The sequence below is a fragment of the Lissotriton vulgaris genome, chromosome 2_2, assembly GCF_964263255.1.
Source record: "Lissotriton vulgaris chromosome 2_2, aLisVul1.2, whole genome shotgun sequence".
NCBI classification, from domain to species: domain Eukaryota; kingdom Metazoa; phylum Chordata; class Amphibia; order Caudata; family Salamandridae; genus Lissotriton; species Lissotriton vulgaris.
The window spans coordinates 261,244,841-261,264,458 of record NC_141688.1 but is presented as its reverse complement, the minus strand read 5'-3'; positions in this window follow the sequence as shown (position 1 = coordinate 261,264,458).

Genomic DNA, 19,618 nt, shown 5'->3' with positions numbered 1-19,618 from the left:
GACCTGACCCGGCTGCTTGAAGGCCCCTCATTCCCCGGGGAGGGATGGGTGGGGGGTTTGGGTCCAAATGCCAGCGCTGGATTCTAACAGATTGTCAAGTAATTACTCACAAATTTCTGCTCCCATCTAACGACAGTGGGTTGCGGGAACTGGTAAACATGAACTCTCAAAAGCAGTGTATTTTGAATTACACTGTTTACCCAGCAAGGTTCACCATTTACAAGTTTAATTCTGCAGAGAAAAGAAGCCTTTGTTTGCAACATCCTGCTGGCAAAAGGCAAGGATGAGAACATATACGCCTTTGCAAAGCTGTCTCATGTTTGGCGCTCGGTGGGCTCGAGGCACCCATGCGCAGGACTTTCCTCTGTGGCTAGCAGTCTCTGCCCTTTTCTCATCTCCAGCAGTCACAGCTTGGGCCTAGTCGGAGTGCCTATGGAAGGAATAATGCCACCAGTCATGCACTGTCCTCTGTGAAGCATCAAGTGCGTGCCACCCCAGTGGCAGTCCGACTTATCACAACACTGCAGCATGATTCGAGGCCTTTGGTCTAGCAGTCACTCTGGAGACCAATGTCCACCTGCCCCTGGAGCCGCTGGAACTGCTACTATTATGTGCAAAGGCAAATTAAACGGACGGTTTTGAAGACACTCATCATGATGCAGCGCTGGTGAAATACGAAGGCCAGCAACCACACTGCCAGACAGTCAGCCACCCTTCTAAGGGGTGTGCTCAGAGAAGGATGCCAGCCACATTCATGTGGAGTAGCTGGCACGGGAACAAAGCCTTTCCCCGGAAGACTCGGTCCATCAAGGTCAGGTGAGCTTTAATCATCTTGGAATTAATGGTATTATTATATCTATAGTGTTAACGTATGAGGGAAGCAGTTCACACCTCCTGCTGGTTTGTATTATAGTGTTCCAGATGAATGCAGCTATTATGTCTTACTTACCACTTACTTCATGGCAATCTCATTTTTGGTTAAGCCTCATGATAGTTAGGCACAATTATGTACCTTGCCAATTGACGGGCAAGGAATAATCACTTAGTGTGCAGAGAATCCACTTGGCTATTAAATAACAGTCTGTGCTTTAGAATAGCGATGTTGAAAATTGAGCATAATTTTTTTCTGCACCAATAATAACAGCCGATTTTGAGGGATGCATAATTATATGGGCCACATATCTGCAATTGTGATTTGGACTAACTAGGCCGTCTTTTGGGTGCATGGAACTATGTCTACATTCAGTGCACTGATTCACCTGCGCTCAAGAGGCGGCACACATTTAAAAGAGGGGAGGAAGTTGTTTGGGAAGGAAGATTTTATATTGTTGGCTTTTGGCTGCTCCATTGGTTTTTTTTGTGTGCCTGTTGCAAGTGCAGTGCTTTCCCAAAGTATGCATGTTACTGTCACAGCTCCTCATATGCGCTGACTTTCTTTGACTGTTTCAGGGCCTTTTGGGTCTGCTTTGCAGTGTCAGGTTTTACTGTTTATATCCCTCATATAATTACCAAACCTTGCCCGCAGCTTAAATGAGAGAGTCTCTATCTTGGAAATCAATGGAGTTAGCGGGCAGAAGCTTTCCTTTTCCTTGAAGCACCATCTGCCAGGGCCCGAAGGATCGATCATATGACCAGTCATCATGGCCTCGCAGGGCTGATGCTCCGTGCTGAACATTGTCCGTGACTTCCAGAGTGGGCATCCATACAAGTAGATCCTCAGCGCCCGTCTCCGATCTGATATCTCGGAGAAACAAGCCTTGATGTCCCCGCCTATGAAGAGGCCAAGATGGCACTTGCTGAGCGGTGAGGTTTTGCCCAGTGCCATGGGAGCTGCACAGTGTGGCCGCCGGCTTCCGTGTTCGCCCATCTATCAGTTCCCTATCCCTGGGTCCACCTCTGGATCGGGGGACTACTCACTACAGTCAACTGCCTGCATGACGAGCGGGACACCTGGAGGTTACAATAAGTCCTAACTGAGGTGAGATCTCCCCCGGTGCAGGGGGAGGGGGGCAGGGAGGAGCGCGCTATCACTGTACTGTCGCTGAAGTCTGGGCGATTTTGGTCAGTTACGCTGATGCTGCCAGTTGGCTGTGAGGAGCGCTTCATTGAGAGGCCGTGTTTCGTCTCCTCCATGATCTCCTCGTGGATGGTGCCTGACCTTAAAATGGCGGCGAAACGAGGACTATTCAGAGCGTCTCATCCTCTCTTGGGGTGCTGTCTGAGGAGACCTGGGCATGCTGGACGATCGTTGCTGTACCTGTGCCCACTGATAGGGAGATGCCTATCATTGTGGGGCTACTTTTGCCTCCAACAAGATCTTTTTATTGCAAATGGCGCTAATTCGACCGGATCTTAAGATGGCTGCCGTAACACTTTCTTCTGGGCCATAGAGATTCATGGGGACTGACTTATCTGAACTTGCAATGGCTCGTACCCCCTGCCTGAGTTCTAGATGACCTTCTGCAATGCTCTTCCCTCCCATGGTCTTTAATCATTGATCACCGTCAGGACTTCAATCAGCTTACGTGTGTCCCTGTCCCCGCCCACCCACCAGGACCTTTACCCTGCTAACTACCCTAGACAGCTTAGACCTAGTTATTTTTTTCTAATGCCAGGTGCAGCCACCTCGCTAGCTAAAGGGGAGATGGACCTTGGACTCCCTCCTTGACCATCACCTACCCAGCCTGACTTTGGGTAAACTCTCCAGCGTCTCTCCTGAACTTATCTCCCCCCCCCCCTCCCCCCTCTCCCTTCCCCACCCCTCACCCATCTCAGCTCTTACTCTTTCCAGCTACTGACCTTTGCCCTTACCTTCACTTGCCCTTTGTCCCCACCCTGCAATTGTTACAGTATGGTCATCTTATAAAGAGGTTGTAGGTTAGTGAGATTTCATTTTAGGAGTTATCTGTTAGTTTCAAGGTCTCTTTAGAGCTTCTCACTCTTCAAAATATTGTAATTTCTGATATTTAGCTCTTTCAATACATTAGATTCCATGGTTTTAATGGAGAGAAAGTGTCACTCTAAGTGTCATATATTTGGCAGCTGAATGTACTCAAAAGCATATTGAAATCATTGAAATGTTACACATAAGCAATCACAAAACTTGGCAGCTATGACAGACTGTGCACATCAGAAATGAAGAGGCTGAACATTGTGCAGTGCCTCAGAAAGGAATGTATGCTGTTGTATAAATAATAACCACGAACTTCAAGAAAACTATGTTGTGCACTGGTGCTTTGCATCAATCTTAAGATTTTAGAGTTTATCTCTGCTCAAATGGGTGTAATTGCTGATACTTATATGTTTCCCTCGTCTCCATTTCCTGATTTAGCTCGCGAGAAAGTGTCACTCATTGTCATTAAATGTCACTCATAATTTCATTAAAATTATGAAAATGTCACACATAAGCAATTTGAAACCTTGGCAGCTATGTTTATCCTGTATTTTAGCAGGGCACTTTGCAAACGTTGAGAGCGCATAATTCAGGAAACAGTGACAATTAGATGTGCGATTTCCACTGGGTGCCGCTGGTGCGCGGCTGCATCTGCTCGGTCTTTACCCGTGGTTATTCTCATGCACATGCCACTTGCCCAATTTAAAATGCGCTTGAGGTATGAGCGGCTGAGAGGGACTGTGCGGCCCAGGACCGACTGGTGCGGCCTTAATTTCATTATTGCCAATGCTAACCTTGCCGGTCATGGGTAATTGCCCAACCCATAATTTCATTGGTTTAAAAGGTTTTCTCTTTTGTCTATAATGTAATGTTATCTTGGTTTTATTGTTTGTGTTTGGGCATGATCATTACCTGCTAGCTGTCACTAGCACGCCTTTAGATTGTCTTCTGTTCTCGGATTAAAACTGATGGAAGCTCGGCCACAGCATAGAAACTCTTGGCTGCGCTCCTAGTTTGGTGAAGGAGTAATCTTCACCAGGTTTTAAATGTTTTTAATTGTGAGAGAGGGTTTTGGTGAGGAAATAAGGAAGTTAAAAGGAAACTCATTGCGAGGCGTTTTCCCATGGCTGGCGAGGCGTTTTTCCATGGCTGAAAGCTTACTTAGAGGGAGCGCATGCGACTATACCCCGAGTTAAACGGCACATTCTTCAAACAGCAAATACAAATGGAAAGCATTTTTATAGGGCTTCTACATCTGCGTCAATTATCCCTGATTAGTAATTGAACGACACGAAGAACAGGAAGTCGTTCTATGAATAAAGCAATACGTACTTGTTTACAGGTACTATTTAGTATCATGAAAAAGTTATACTGTACAAGGTGGCTTTTTTCTCAAAATGTGGGTAAAGCGCAGTGTGTGTTTTCAGCCTATGCCTTCCTGTACTGCTTGGTCTTATCTGGCCCTCGTATAGTTAAGGTTCACATGCAGTGAATAATTTGCAAACTATTAGGTGCCAGGGCCCTTGCCAGAAGGCTACTGCAACTTAAACTATCTATTGTTTCTGCCAATGACAGTACCAAGACAACTACTAACCTTCACACTTTTGCAGGTATTACAATTCATACTATTCCCGGCCCCCAAAGCTGCAAGAATGGCTTGCGCGGCAGTTATTATTAATTGTTAACGTATATTGAATTAATGGCCAGCTGCTGTTGTGGTCATCGCTATATCAGCCACCTGCTCTGCCATGGGACAGGCAGTCATATGTGCAGGTGCTGACAATTTAGTTCTGGTGCTGAGCACAGGAAACCACAGGCTCAGATTAGATTCGATATTTTGTTTTTCACAGGAGAATGGACATTTAAGGGCTCATTATCAGTTATTTATATTTATTCAGTGGGGATAATTTAGAAACACACAGCATACCCTTTGAGTACACCAATAGTAATGGGGTGACAGCTCTGGCTGATGAGAAATCACTAAGACAGTTATTTGATTAATTAGATTAGCAGGGTAGGACTAATGAGAAAATGTGACTCTTCCCCATTTGCTACACAGCCTTAAAACCTGGCTCTTTACTTTGTAGATAGCAGTTTTCACCGCTAGTTAGGGATCTCCCCTCTTTTCTGTTTTTTCTACCGTTCTGTTGTGATTAGGCATGGGCGAATTTTGCGCATATGGCGTTCGCGAATTTTGTGAATTTGCGAACTCGCAATCCGCAAAATCCGCGAATTCTCGCGAATTTTTTTTTTTTGTGTTCGCAAGGATTTCTGCCAGTTCGCAAGGATTTCTGCCAGTTCGCAAGGGTTTTGTACCAGTTCGCAATTGCGAACTTACATGTCGGCTCGCAATGGTCACGATTATGTTGTTTCTACGTCTGGTTCATCATCACAGGTTCCCAGCACCCTCTGTTTCACCCCTGCCACCCTCTGTTTCACCCATGCCACCCTCTGGTACATCAATGCCACCCTATGGTTCATCATCACTGTAGATTATGGGGGGGAAAAGCAAGCACACCTGCCTGCTTCAACTGACATGAATTAATTTGGGGTTGATTTATTAATGTGTCACTTTTTTTTAAAATTCCAGTTTGGCACCTGCTTCCTTATCTGTAATTTGCTTTTTGTTGCAGTGCAATTTTTTTTTCCAGGACCTTTGTGGCCTACTTGTAGCTATTCTATGAGCCTGCTGTGAGGGTCAGAACAGGGTCAAGCAATTGTTGCAACTAGCAACTGAACTCTGGAGGGGCCCTTGTCAGGAAGCACTACAGGGAATTTTTACTAATGATGAGTTTGAACTTTTGAACCTGCTGAATGCTTTTTTTGTGTTCGCAAGGAATTCTGCCAGTTTGCAAGGATTTCTGCCAGTTCGCGAGGGTTTTGTACCAGTTCGCAATTGCGAACTTACACCGCATGCCGCAAAATTGTATCACCAAAAAAAAAAAATCCGCTGCGTGCGAATTTGCGGATTTTCGGTAAATTCACAAGCGTTCGCGGATTGCGAATTTACCGAAAATCCGCAAAATGCTTATTTGTGATACAGGTTTGCAATAAAGCGGCGGGACACTCTTTGAGTAGCTGTGCGCTATACAAGACTAAAATAACATAACAAATAACATAACATGGGAGGGGCTCCCGGCCTGCATGTGCCACAAATAATATCCCGGCCTCTCAGGCTTTATGCGACTCTCTGGCAGTCGCTTTTGAAGACAAGATAGCTACCATCTTGAGCGGTCTTACCATGTCTGACTCTCAGCCCTTGGTGCCCCAGGCTTCTCCAACTATTCCGGGAGACCAGGAAGATCTATCTGACCGACCTCAGCTGAGCTGCTTCTCTGTCCCGCATTTCGATGATTTTTGTAGACTGGCACAGACTTGTCCTCGGGCTCCCCTATGGACCCCCTCCCTCACAAGTTCTGGAAACTTTTCCATTAGGAACTCTTTCGCCCACTGTATTCCATCTGTCTCCAGTCCTTTGAAACTGCTGTGGTTCCCGAGTGCTGGAAGCTACCAGTGGTGTCCCCCCTTTTGAAGAAGCCCACATTAGACCCCACCTGCTCGGCGAACTACAGGCCTATTTCATTGCTCCCTTTACCGGTTAAAATAATGGAGAAGTTGGTTACCCAGTCTCTGTCCAAATACCTGGAAGATAACATCTGTCTGGACGTGGCCCAGTTCGGTTTCCGGCCAGCGCATGGCACGGAGTCGGCACTGATGGTCGTGTTGGACAAACTTTGTTCGCGGGTCGACACTGGCCGAGCAGCCTTTTTAGTGCTGCTCGACATGTCGGCCGTGTTCGACACGGTCAGCCACTCGACTCTCATCAGGAGACTGGAGGAGGCTGGGGTAACGGGGCTGGCATGGGACTGGTTAGTCTCGTACCTTCACAATAGGCAGCAGGTGGTGGCATTGCCGCCTTTTAGATCAGGTGTGAGGTAGGCAGGGCAGGGGTGCCCTCGGGCTCAGCCATCAGCCCAATACTATTCAACCTGTATCTTCGCCCCCTAATTCAACTGATCAGTTCCTTTGGTATCTCGGTATTTAATTATGCCGACGATACTCAATTATTTTTTTCTCTGGAAGGTAAAGATGCCGTTTCCTTAGAGACCTTCTACCGGAGGTGCTGTACTGTTCCAACGACAGTGTCCCACATTCCCTGCCAGAGGATTTTTGGCCCTCCTTCTTCTCGGGGGCAGTGACGGCAGCAGAGTCTGTCCATAATTTGGGGGTTATGTTTGGCCCAAATCTACAACTGGACGCCTTCGCCAATAAGACCATTGCTACATGTATGTTGTTGCTTCGTATGTTACGCAAAGTCCTTCATATGCTCCCAACACAGGCCAGACCTGAAGTTGTGCGGGGATTATTTTATGCAGGTTGGACTATTGTAACGCACTGCTTCTGGGAGCACCTAAAACCTTGGTTGGTAAGCTTCAACGTATACAAAATATGGCAGCCAAGTTGACTCTCTCTCGCCCGTGCACTGCCTCCTCCACTTCAGCGCTGCTTGATCTTCATTGGCTGCCTGTCCAGCAACGGATTCTTTTTAAAGCATCGTGTTTGGTTTTCAAAGCTTTTCATGGACAGGGACCTGTTCTGCTGCAGAATCTTTTTTCCTGGTATGTTACTCCTCGAACCTTGCGCTCTTCTTCTGCATGCCTGGTAACGGTTCCCAGGTTTCAGAGATCAAGAATGGGAGGTCGCTCTTTCAGCTTTTCCACTGCTAGGCTCTGGAATTCTCTTCCGCTTCCATTGAGGAGCCAAGGCGAATTTCCATCTTTTAAGAGAAATCTGAAAACTTACCTATTACCAAGAGTAGTGTGATCTCTGTGAGTGTGTGCCAGCTATGTTTTGTCAAAGCGCCAGGATACCCTTTGGGTGATAGTGTTGCGCTATATAAGATTGCAATACATACATACATACATACATTTAGACAGACAAGGCGCAAGTTGCTTTTCTGCCGAGTGTCGCAAAGCACAATGTCGTGGCGTAGAGTCATGGAGTGGTGTAGAGTAGAGTTGAGTGGAGTGTCATGAAGTTGTATAGGGTGGACTGGCATTGTGTTGTGGATTGTCATGGAGGTTGTAGAGTGTCATAGATTGGAAGGGTGTAGAGTGTATTAGAGTGACATATAGTTGAGTATTGTAGAGTGAAGCAAAGTGAAGCAGAGTGTCATAGAGTCGAGTGGCATTGAGTGTTTTGGAGTGGTTTAGAGCAGAGTGGAATGGCATAGAGTGTGTTGCGCAGAGTGGAGTACAGTGTTATAGAGTGGTGTAGAGTGGAGTAGATTGTTGTAGAGTAGAGTGGCATAGAGAGGAGTAGTGTAGTAGAATGAAATGGCATAGAGTGGAGTAGTGTCATAGAATGGAGTGGCATAGAGTGTCAGAGTACAGTGGCATGTGATGTAGTAGCATAGAGTAGAGTAGTGGAGTAGACTGGAGTGTGGTGTAGAATATAGTAGAGTAAATGGCATGAAGTGGTGTAGAGGAAGTAGCATAGAGGGTCGAAGAGTGAAGTAGTGGCATAGAGTGGCATAGAGTGGATTAGAACATCATAGAGTGGAGTATTCTAGAGTGGATTAGAGTGGTCTAGAATGAAGTGGCATACAGTACAGTGATGAAGAGTAGACTGGCATAGAGTGCAGTGGCTTAGAGTACATTGGTTTTGAGTAATTGGCATACAGTGCAGTGGCGTAGAGTATAGTGGAGTAGTGTAGAGTGGTGCAGAACAGAGTGGAGTGGAGTGGTGAAGAGTAGACTGCAGTGCGTAGAGTGCAATGGCGTACAGTGGAATGGCGCAGGTAGTGTCATAGAGTGACAGAGTGGAGAAGAGCGTCAAAGAGTGGAGTAAAGTGGCCTAGACTGAAGTGGCGTTAAGTATAGTGGTGCAGAGTAGATTGACATAGAGTGGATTGGTTTTGAGTAAAGTGATATAGACTGCATTGACGCGGAGTGCATTAGTGCATTGGTGCAGTGGCATAGAGTAGAGAGGTGTAGAGTTCGGGCCATCAGTGCAGTAGTTGTAGCGCGCAGCACGGGTGCACCAGTTGTCTCATATCAGGCCTGCAGCCAGGCGACCTGCCTCATAAATGAAATGGTGCGCTACTGAGCCTCTCAAAGGTAAAGATGGGTTGGCCCTCTCGCTTTTTTACCAGCCCAGCATCATCGTCTTTGTTGCTTCCATGTGCTTTGCAGGGGGGTCCCCTCTAGTTTCGTTATGCCACTGAACGGAGAAAAACAACCGTGGGGACAGTGTGCGTCTCCGAATGATAACATCTATAGATTCAGGGCTCTTTGTCTACTGTATCACAGTTACACATAATTCTTAAATTCTCATGAACTAATAATGCTTGCGGAAATGAGGCACAGTTTTTGACATTTTTAAATGTATCAGAGAGCGATCAGTGATACTCTGACACTCTTTAAGTTTAAGATAAACTGAAAGATTGTTTGATGTTATAACTTTGTAGATTAGGTGCTATTTCACGGATCAGAAAATCAGAGTATACTTGAATGAAGATGTACGCTTTAAAGATTTCGTTGTAGCCATTTTTATTATCAAAGCTCTTAGCTGCCCCCGAAAAGATACGTGCAAAGCCGCGCACATCCTTGTTTTTATACTCATAATTCATCCAGCTTTTATCTTTTGGTTTCGTGAGTTTGGTTTCCCTATTTGCTAATTGGAGTCCCCATGGTGGCAATTACAGTCTCACTGGTAATTAGGGGTCTAGCTGTGCTTTTCAGTACAAAAAAACTGAAAACAAAAGAAAACATAAGTGTTTGTCAATGAAGAGGCTGGCTTCCCTCTAAAAGCGTCTGCATCCGCTCTGACTGCAGAATGGAGGCTTCAGAGCCAGTCATTTGAGGAATTGAAAGCGGTGTGTGCTGACAGCCCGACAGGACCATGGCAGTGTAGATGGAGGCTCAGAAACACAGCTGTAATTAGGAGAGAGATGGACAGCTACAATACAGGCAACAAGTTGTCTGTTGGGAAACTTGCATGTGCATGTGTGTGGTAATACTATCGAGCAAAACAAGCCAAAAGGCAGAGGAGTGCTGTAGAGGGTCACAAAAAAGCAATAAGTGATGGGGAAGGCAGATGGTTTGTGCTTCGTGATGTAGCGTTCTTTAGTGCAGTGAGTTTTTAACCTTCCTAAGAGAGAGGAGGCGTCCTGATGGATACAGGGGTGGTGTTCTAGATCCTCGATACAGTGAGGCATATTTGTGAGAGGCTTGCGTTACATTTGCACCATGTTAATGTAACGCAAAGTGGTACTTGTGTGAGGAAAGCCTCTAAGTTCAAGTTCAAGTTCGAGCATTTGTATAGCGCACTACTCACCCAGAGGGTCTCAAGGCGCTAGGGGAAGGGGTTCAATATTTGTTGAATAGCCAGGTTTTGAGTTCTTCTCTGAAGGAGATGTTGTTCTGAGTAAGGCGGAGGTGGGTGGGGAGAGAGTTCCAGGTCTTAGCAGCCAGGAAGGAGAAGGATCTGCCACCCATGGTGGATTTCCGGATGCGCGGGATTGCGGCGAGGGCTTGATTGGACGATCTTAGTTGGTGGGTGGGTTTGTAGAAGGACAGTCGAGTGTTGAGGCATTCGGGTCCTAGATTGTAGAGGGCTTTGTGTGCGTGGGTGAGAAGGCGGAAAGTAATTCTTTTGTTGACGGGAAGCTAGTGGAGGTCTTTTTGATGTCCGGTGATGTGATCTTGGCGAGGGATGTCTAATATGAGTCTTGCTGACGCGTTTGGATGCGCTGGAGTTTTTTCTGTAGTTTTGCTGTGATTCCAGCGTATAGTGTGTTACCATAATCCAGTCGACTCGTGACCAATGTGTGGGTGACAGTCTTTCTTGTCTCTAGGGGGATCCAGCGGAAGATCTTTTTGAGAATGCGAAGTACGTTGAAGCAGGAGGACGAGACGGCATTGACTTGTCTGGACATCGAGAGAGAGGAGTCTAGGATGAAGCCAAGGTTACGTGCATGGTCTGTGGGTGTGGGTGCTGCACCCAGAGCGGAAGGCCACCAAGAGTCGTCCCAAGCTGAGGGGGAAGATCCTAGGATGAGCACCTCCGTTTTGTCTGAGTTGAGTTTAAGGCAGCTATGTTTCATCCATTCGGCTACTTCTTTCATGCCTTCGTGAAGGTTGGTTTTGGCGGTGTTGGGGTCTTTGGTGAGGGAAAGGATTAACTGGGTGTTGTCGGCGTAAGAGATGATGTTGAGGTTGTGTTGACGCGCAATGGAGGCGAGAGGACTCATGTAGACGTTGAAGAGGGTGGGACTGAGTTAGATTTATGAAGCCATGCAAAGCCACTATGCATGACTTTAGTTGACCTCAAATCAGGCGTAAGTCAAAGAAGACCAAATCGCTGCATTGCCTTACTCTGCGATGCATCCATGGAGGAACTGGTGGGTGCTCCCACGTAACTACCATGACTTTTGATGCATTCCCAGATTTACAAGGACTTATGCACCTGGGAATTCACCAACATCTTACATCTCCCCAGGTGAGGTGCAATGAGGAGAAATTACTTTATTTCTACTTGTTTTCCCCTCTTTTTTCCTCATTCTGCAGCACACGTAGAAAGAGGAAAAAACCTCTTAGGATTATTTTTTGTGCAGGAGGGTGCCCATTCCTGCTCAAAATAAATCCTGCTTGCAACAGAGGCATCCTTGCACACTGGTGCAAAGGTGCATGTGTTGGTGCTAGGCTGCAACATAAGGCACCAACGCATGGGGAAAGGAAAGGAGTGCGCCTTTTTGGAGTGAATTCCTATCCTTTCCCTGTGACACAGGGCAGAGAATGGCAGCAAGCTGACACTGTGGTGCTCTGTGTGACTATAGTCATAAATATGCTCATTAGAAGGAAATTAACTGTGGTCTTGTGTTTTTCTATTTCACAGCTCATGATGGCTTTATAAATGATGCAGAAGGTTTTCCAGTAAGTGAGCTTGTTTACATTGGTAGATAGCTGAGTTCAGGTGAGAGACAGATGCAGTGGTGTAGCTAGCCCTATGACCGCCTGTGGCGGTTCCTGCGTTTGCGGTTCCGCAATGGCCGCATTGAAGAGCATAGGGGTACTGTCGAGATTCGGCACTGATTGCTGCCCCGCGACGGCTGTAATGTAGAGAAGGGTAGGGGATTGGTGCCCCAACATGACAGGTAAGAGCGAAGGAGGCTGGCCGCCTGCAAAACTCAGGCCGTCCGGGGCAGACCCACCCCATTCTATCTTACGGGACAGATGTTGGAGGGTCGAGAACAACTCCTGGTAATGAGGTTTGTGCATTCCTACAAGGACCTCTAATATATCTGGGAGAATACATTCAGGGGTTTCTATTGGCAAAAAAAGCTGTCCCTGCCCCATTCTCCCACACAATACTTTGTTTTTGTAGAGGGTCAAGTTTGCTTGTGAAACTTACAGTGTGATACAACATGGCATAAATTTAACAATTGTTACTTGCCTGTTTCTAGTTCCCATTCTAGGGCTGCAAAGACTTTTGTTGTGTCAAGATTTTGAATAGGTGATTACCTAAGTTCGATTAGTGAGAATGTAAATTAGGACAAAAGTGCTTGAGATAAATGATAAAGAGAAAAGAAAAATCTGAGGAGGGACAGAGAGAGGTGAGAAAGAGGGTTGGACAAGTAATTTCAGCATTCTGGTAATTCCTGCGTGAGCTACAAATTAGGGAGTTTTTTTTAGGGCTGAGTGGACTGCAGTAATCCAGCCCTAATACCACTGTAGCAATATATTCGAAAAAGTGTGTTATAATTTGTACTGGGTGGGTCTATTTTTTTTCTAAAATTGTTGTTAGGGCAAAGCCCTCATAAAGTGTAGAGGGTCAAGTTTGCTTGTGAAACTTACAGTGTGATACAACATGGGCATAAATTTAACAATTGTTACTTGCCTGTTTCTAGTTCCCATTCTAGGGCTGCAAAGACTTGTAAATTAATGTAGATCCAATTGCAATTTCTAAAATTAGGGAAAATGTACTTGTGCCTGCATATTACCAATTCGTCCCCTTCAGAGCTTAGTGCAAGCTGTGCTCATTGCCGTGTTAGGACAATAGCATTTGCTCTTTCAAATGAGTGTAGGAGCAGTAATCATGCATGGAAAAAGGGGTAAAACATGTTTATCACTTTCACTCCCCATTATTTGTGGTTGTGAAAATACAGCTGATACCCTTTGATATTATACATTGACCCAAGATGCTTCTGTATACATGAAAGCCACAAATGCATACATGACCCAGCTAATGTTTATGCTTTATTCAGGAGCCAGGAGTTTTTTCAGAACTGCACCTAATACAGGAAAAAAAGCAGAAAGTGAACTCTGAATTCTGAGATTCCATGATGGTGTATCCATCAGACATAGGCCTGGTTGGGAATGGACAAGCAACACCGTAGCTGGACTTCGAGTGATGAGGCAACTACTAGCTGTGAACCATTGCAATTGTGAATATTAAGTATCTGTTTGATGTTTCTTGTTGGAGCATGAGTTTTATGTAAAATAGATGGGAAAATAAAAAAGCTGTACCATACTTCGACTAAAGCAGTAAAGGGTAGAACATACTTTCATTACCAGAAATGAAATGAATTTGTGCAGCGCACTTATACCCCAATTCCGGTTTCCTGGCGCTGTACGGATACCGCTGTGGAACCCTTCCTGGCTTTTCCCTGTGAAATGTCGACGCCTGGGCACCCCCAAGGTGAAGCCAGGCATCCCAGCACTGTCGGGGCTGTTATGGACATTAAGCAAGCTATTGCCCAGAGTTGCAGAGTGGGACTCATGATTAGAATAAGCACCAAAAGGAGAATTATCAGGTCCGAGGAAATTGAGTCCAAGACCTGCCGAGGCGGGAATTGAACGCTGGTCGCGGGCCAGACCTCTGCATCACGGTCTGCTGCTCTAACCATTGAGCCACACTTCTCCACAAAGAAAAAACAAAAGAAACACAAAATTTAGTTTTAAAATTCGAATTTCACAACTCTGTGCTTTGAGAGGAAAATCAGTTTAAAGTTGAAATTTGTGATGGTATGTTAGATTTTTGAAAGGTATGTTTCATTTATGGAATTAAACAAATAACAAAATTAATATTTTGAAAGGGATTAACTTCCCTAACCCTATCAATGAAAGAATAGAATAAGCGCAGTAAAGATGAGAAAATGCACCCATTGTCCCCAATTATGATGGGGGGCAGTTGCACCAAAACCTGCTATCGTAGCGGTCAGGAGACCGCCTGCTAGCAGGCGTCAGTCCCACTGCCGCATTACAATGCAACTACCGGGCTGGCAGTTGGCAAGTGCTCCTGTTCACTGCAGCTTGGGCTGTGGCCCAGGGATGGGCTGCAGCACAAGCTGCTGTGAAATGAAGCCCTTCCTGTACATCCATTGACAGTGCATGGAGATGTGTGGGTCACTGTGAGGGGCCCCAAATTCCTTTTCCAACAAACCTTTCATGGAGGTTTTTCATGGAGGCTGTTGGAAAGGAATATTGTAATACTGATGGCGATGCCTGTGTCGGCACTGTCTCCATTGGAGACCCTGATACCGCCCCATCAGAATTATTGATCTTCACCTGACAGATGTAGATCTGACCGGGTGTTGTAATCTGGCTGTCAGGCCGAGGGGCTGTCAGCGGTTGGACGGCCACCAATGGTCTGTCGGTGGCAGTCCGCCCAAAATCATAATCAGCTCCATTATCCCCTGGAACGGTACAAAATGGTAAAGTTTCCATGGACACCATTTTGGTTAAAATGAACATTGGGCCACATGTATCAAGATTTTGAATAGGTGATTACCTAAGTTCGATTTTCATTGAATTGCAATAAGGTAATTGCTATTTTAAGTGCATGAAGGGGCTTGCAAATTGACCTAGCTTTTTCATTTTAATGAGGTAGGTCGTAGTTCCTAACCTCTAGCAATTGCTAAAATCACGGTGATGGTGTCCTGCTGGGATCAGCAGACCACTATGTCTGTGATTGCTTGTAAATAAAGCTATAATTTTTTTTTAAATTCAGCCCGTTTTCCTTAAAGGAAATCAAGCTGCGTTTAAAAAACTAAAATTTAAGTTTTATTTTTTATTTTTTAAGAGCAGGCAATGGCCAATGGTACCACTGCCTTCTCTTAAAAAATGTTTTCACCTCCATTCACAAAGGGAAAGTGGTCCCTTAGGTGCCTCTCTCTATTGCGACTGGGTTATCACCAACTTAAAGCTGGTGGTAAATTGCGAATGTTTTGCAACTGCATTTACTGTCACAAAACTTTCATACATAGTGCTGCAATTCGTCATTTGGAAGGAACTCCCTAGACATAGCCCTTCCAAGTATCCAATAGCTAATACATTTTGCGATTCGGTACCAGGTAACCGAATCCCAAAGTAGGGTTTCATACATGTAAAAAGCCTTTTTTGCATACAAAAATGTGCCGATTACGCGGATCGGCCCCTTTGCAAAGGCAAAATATGTTGATACACGTGGCCGAAATAGTTAAAATATTTGTCAGAATGGATGTAAATGCAGTAGAATAAAATTAAAATAAATTATACTCAAGAAAAGCAGAACATTTACAACCTCAAACCGGTAGGATACAGATGAAGATCGTAAATGTAACATTTAAGGACCATAATTCCACTTTGGATATAACTAGAGGCTAATAATTTTGTTCTGTATGCATTAGTTTCATTATTCAATATTTGGCCTAGTGTTTTAAAAAATATACATCCAGTACCAAGGGGCATATTCACAAAAACAAGTATACAAGTAAGGGTGGTGATTTACACTACTCCCTTAATGTAGTTTTACATTTTCTTCCAATTCTCAAACATTTCTAGTAATCAACTAGGAAAGGTTCCAGGTCTCCTACTGGGAATGTCATGTGACATGATCCAAGATCCTGATCCCTGAAGATGTTAGAATTCCACACAGGGGAGTGAAACCTCTTGAACAAATGAACTTTATTTTTCTCCACAGGAAAAATATTTAGGACACAATATTTTTGGAAAGTGACATTTCTAGTGTTGTCATAGTATGTTAGTGCATAGATAAATACCATATGCAAAACTGGGATGCAAACTATTTATATGGAAGTTCTTCCCAGTCCAAATGAATAGGAACAATTTGTACGTTTAGTAAAAGACCACAAGCGTCTTTGCCCTCCATCAGCCAGACACTGCCGGTCAAATTTATGTAAGGTTTTGCGTTACACAGGGTGACAGAAAAACTATAATGGGATGTACCAAGCCAGTCAAGTCAGTTTTGTGTGGTCCTGTGTGGCCTGTTAATTCTAGTTTTACTGAAATAAATAATAAATACATATTGCACAAATTAAAGTAAATACAATGTGTAAATTAAAATAACAATGTAATAAATATTACAATAGTATATTATCTATTTTCTTAATATTTCTTTTTTTATTTATCATAAATACAAAATTCATGAAAAAAATACATAACATGAGCATGAAATTAAATGAATAAAAACAATATTTATTTAAGAAATATGATTTTATAAACGTAAATGTAAAACCTAAATTGAATAATTATTAAAATTAAAATATTACCAAAACAACATTATTTTTACCTTTCACATATATATTTCAAATTTTGATTAGCAATTTTAGATGTAGTAAATACAAACTGAAAAGTTAAATGCAAAAGAAATGTTTACACAAACATGCCCACAGGGATTGTCCCTCAGCCCCACTCTTCTCAACATATTCGTGACACCTCTCACCAGCATCATCTGAACACAAGACACCACTATCAGTCAGTCAGTCAGTCAAAAAATAACTTTATTTGGTTTTTCATAACCATAAAGCATATAAAAGCACAATCTATTACATAAAAAATCAAAAGCGAATCGTATTTTTATTCTGTTAAAATATTTACAATTTCTGTAAAAAGGTCCTTTTCTGGCTTCAAGCATTTAGGGGCAGATGTAGGTAGGCGAATACCGGTCGGTAACGGCCCAAAATCGGTAAAATCGGCCGTTACCGATCGGTATTTAGAAAACGAGATGTAGGTGTCAAAAATGAACCGAATCGGAAAATATGAATCGGTAAAATACCGAATCTGTATTTACCGATCACATATTTTCCGAATCGGTATTTACCGATACCTTATTTACCGAGTCCTTATTCACCGAATCGGTAAATAAGGAATCGGAAAAAATGTCCATCGAGATGTAGGAAAGGAGAAAAATACCGAATTCAATGAAATTCGGTATTTAAGAGTCAGTATTTACCATGGACTGAAAGCAGGTGGTAACGAGGTGCAGGCTATAAAAATGGGTCCAAAATGCAACAGCGTTGCAAGAATGGCGGCATTCCTTGTGATTGCGAGGAGGCAAACACTACAGGCTGCAGGTCAGAGGGTATGGAGAAGGGAGGAGAAGGTGTACAGGCGGAGGATCACCCTGTTCCAATTGACTGAGCCTGAGATACTTCAGAGGCACAGGCTGCACCCCAGAACCATCATGGACTTAATAAGGGACCTCCACCCATACCTGGATCACCCAACACCCAGGGCCCACGCCATCCCACCCCACGTGTGTAAGTCCATGACTGCTTGTGCTCAGTTGCCGTCACTGTGTGCAGTCGTGTGGAACTGCGGCATTGGTAAGTGTTTACGTCCAAGCACCACATTGCGCGATTGATGTGGCTGGCTATCAATATCTCGGCTGGGGCCAGACTCAGCATGGCTACGCCTGCCGCTCCTGCGCACCTCTGGTACAGGTGTGCTGGAGCCACTCCTGCTGTTTGACCCCTCTGTCTCCTCCACACCCATGTCACCAGCATTGCCTGTGTTAGTAGTTAGCATTTGCTCCATCGCAGAGGTCACCCTTCCCATGCCCCGTGTCAAGTCTATGCAGCAGTGCACAATTGCATCCAACATGGATATTGAGCATCGGCAAAGTAGTGACATAGCTGTAGCAAATCTGTTCATTGCCTTTGTCTGTTGCCGCATGTACTGCCGCTCCCTGCCACACTGTAGTTGATCCCTGTCCAACTTATCCGACAGTACACCCATGTATTTGGAGATGTCTGTTATCCCCTTTGATATTGCCTCCAAACTACATGCTATGTGGCCTATTCCTTTGTCCACGTTGGTCATTTTGTTATTCATGCAGCGAACCTGCCTATGCACGGCTAACAGTGCTTTAGCCTACACGGGCTGCACTTTGACCATTGTGGCCTCCAGGCCACAGAAGACGCTCTCACCTTCCTGCCCCTCGCCACCCTCACGTGCCCTCCTGCCAAGGACACTGGTGCGCGCAGCGCCTGCTGTAATCTGTTGTCTGGCCTTGTCGGCCACAGGTGCATTTGTTTGAGGTATAACTTCCTCATCCTCCGAATCTGAGGTTTGCAGGATCCTCTGAGGGGGCTCATCAGGCCTACTTGCCCTTCCCTGCATGGCTAACCTGGACGTTGCTATGATGTAGGCGGTGTGCCTAACAAATCAGGAGATCCAAACAACAACGGTGATTGTGGGACAGGTGTTGTGGCTCGCTCTGGAGATGAGGCTTCCTGGGTGGTGGTATTGCCTCCCTCTACAGCGCTGTGACCTGTTTTTTCTTCTCTTTCTCTCTTCTCTTAGTTGCTGGTGCCCTCTCTTCCCTTGCTGGTGCTGGAGTACGGGAGGACTCTCCTGTGGAATCAAATTGACTTAGGGTCAATGTTTTTCTTCACCAGTGTGTATTTCCTGAATAAATAATTTCCACACCTTTGCACAGTGTACATTGCGTGTTTGGTGATGTGTGTGGCATGCTTTGCAGAGTCTTGTAGTGTATGCATTGCATCTATGTACTCATGACTACGTCTACCATGATGCATTGCTGGCACCAAGTATGAGCTGTGCAGCAGTGTAAAGTTTCTACACAGTGGGGTACAGGTTCAGGTTGATGGTTGTGGATTAGGGTACATGCCTCTTACCTTGTTTCTTTGTTGCTTTTGCTGTGCTGTCCAGGTCTCCAATTCCATGGATGCATTCTGGCTCCATGGTGGTTTCAACAAGCTCCTCCAAGTCAGTCAGCTTTGGTGCTTTTCCCCTGCCACCTCCTGTCAGTCCAGCATCCTTTTTTAGTGCAGCAATCTTCCTCTTGGTTATGATGCGCAGGTCATACCATCACTTTTTGATGTCCTCGATGTCCCGGTGGGTCACACCAATGGCATTCACTTTGCCCTGTATGCCAAGCCATATGTTCCTCTACACAGTATCTGCAACATGCAGAGACTGTCTCCCGAAAATTTGGTTGTAGTGGCTTACAATTTCCTCCACTGCCACCTAAAGTTCTTCTTGGCTGAACTTAATCTTTCTCTTGCGCTCCCCACCATCCTTTGGGCCTTCATATGACTCCATTCTGTAGCACTGCTTGGCTGTGGATGCTGTGTTCCTCTCACCTCAGCTCAATTGTTTGTTCAGTTGGTGTGCAACTGCATGGGTGTGGCCACTCCAGGGAACTGGGGAGGGGTGCTTCATTCTGATTGGTTGGATTCTCTGGGCCTTGGTTGTGGGGTGTGAAGGGTGTTCCTGATTGGTTGGCAGGCTCACACGTCGTTTTTTGAAGTTTCCAAATCCGTATTTACCGAATCTGTAAATTCCGAATCGGTAAATTCCGATTCGGAAAAAAACCATTAATTCCTATGAGCCAGGAGGCCCATAGGAATGCATGGGTTTCACCGAATCGGAATTTACTGATTCAGAATTTACCGATTTGATATATACCGAAATGAAA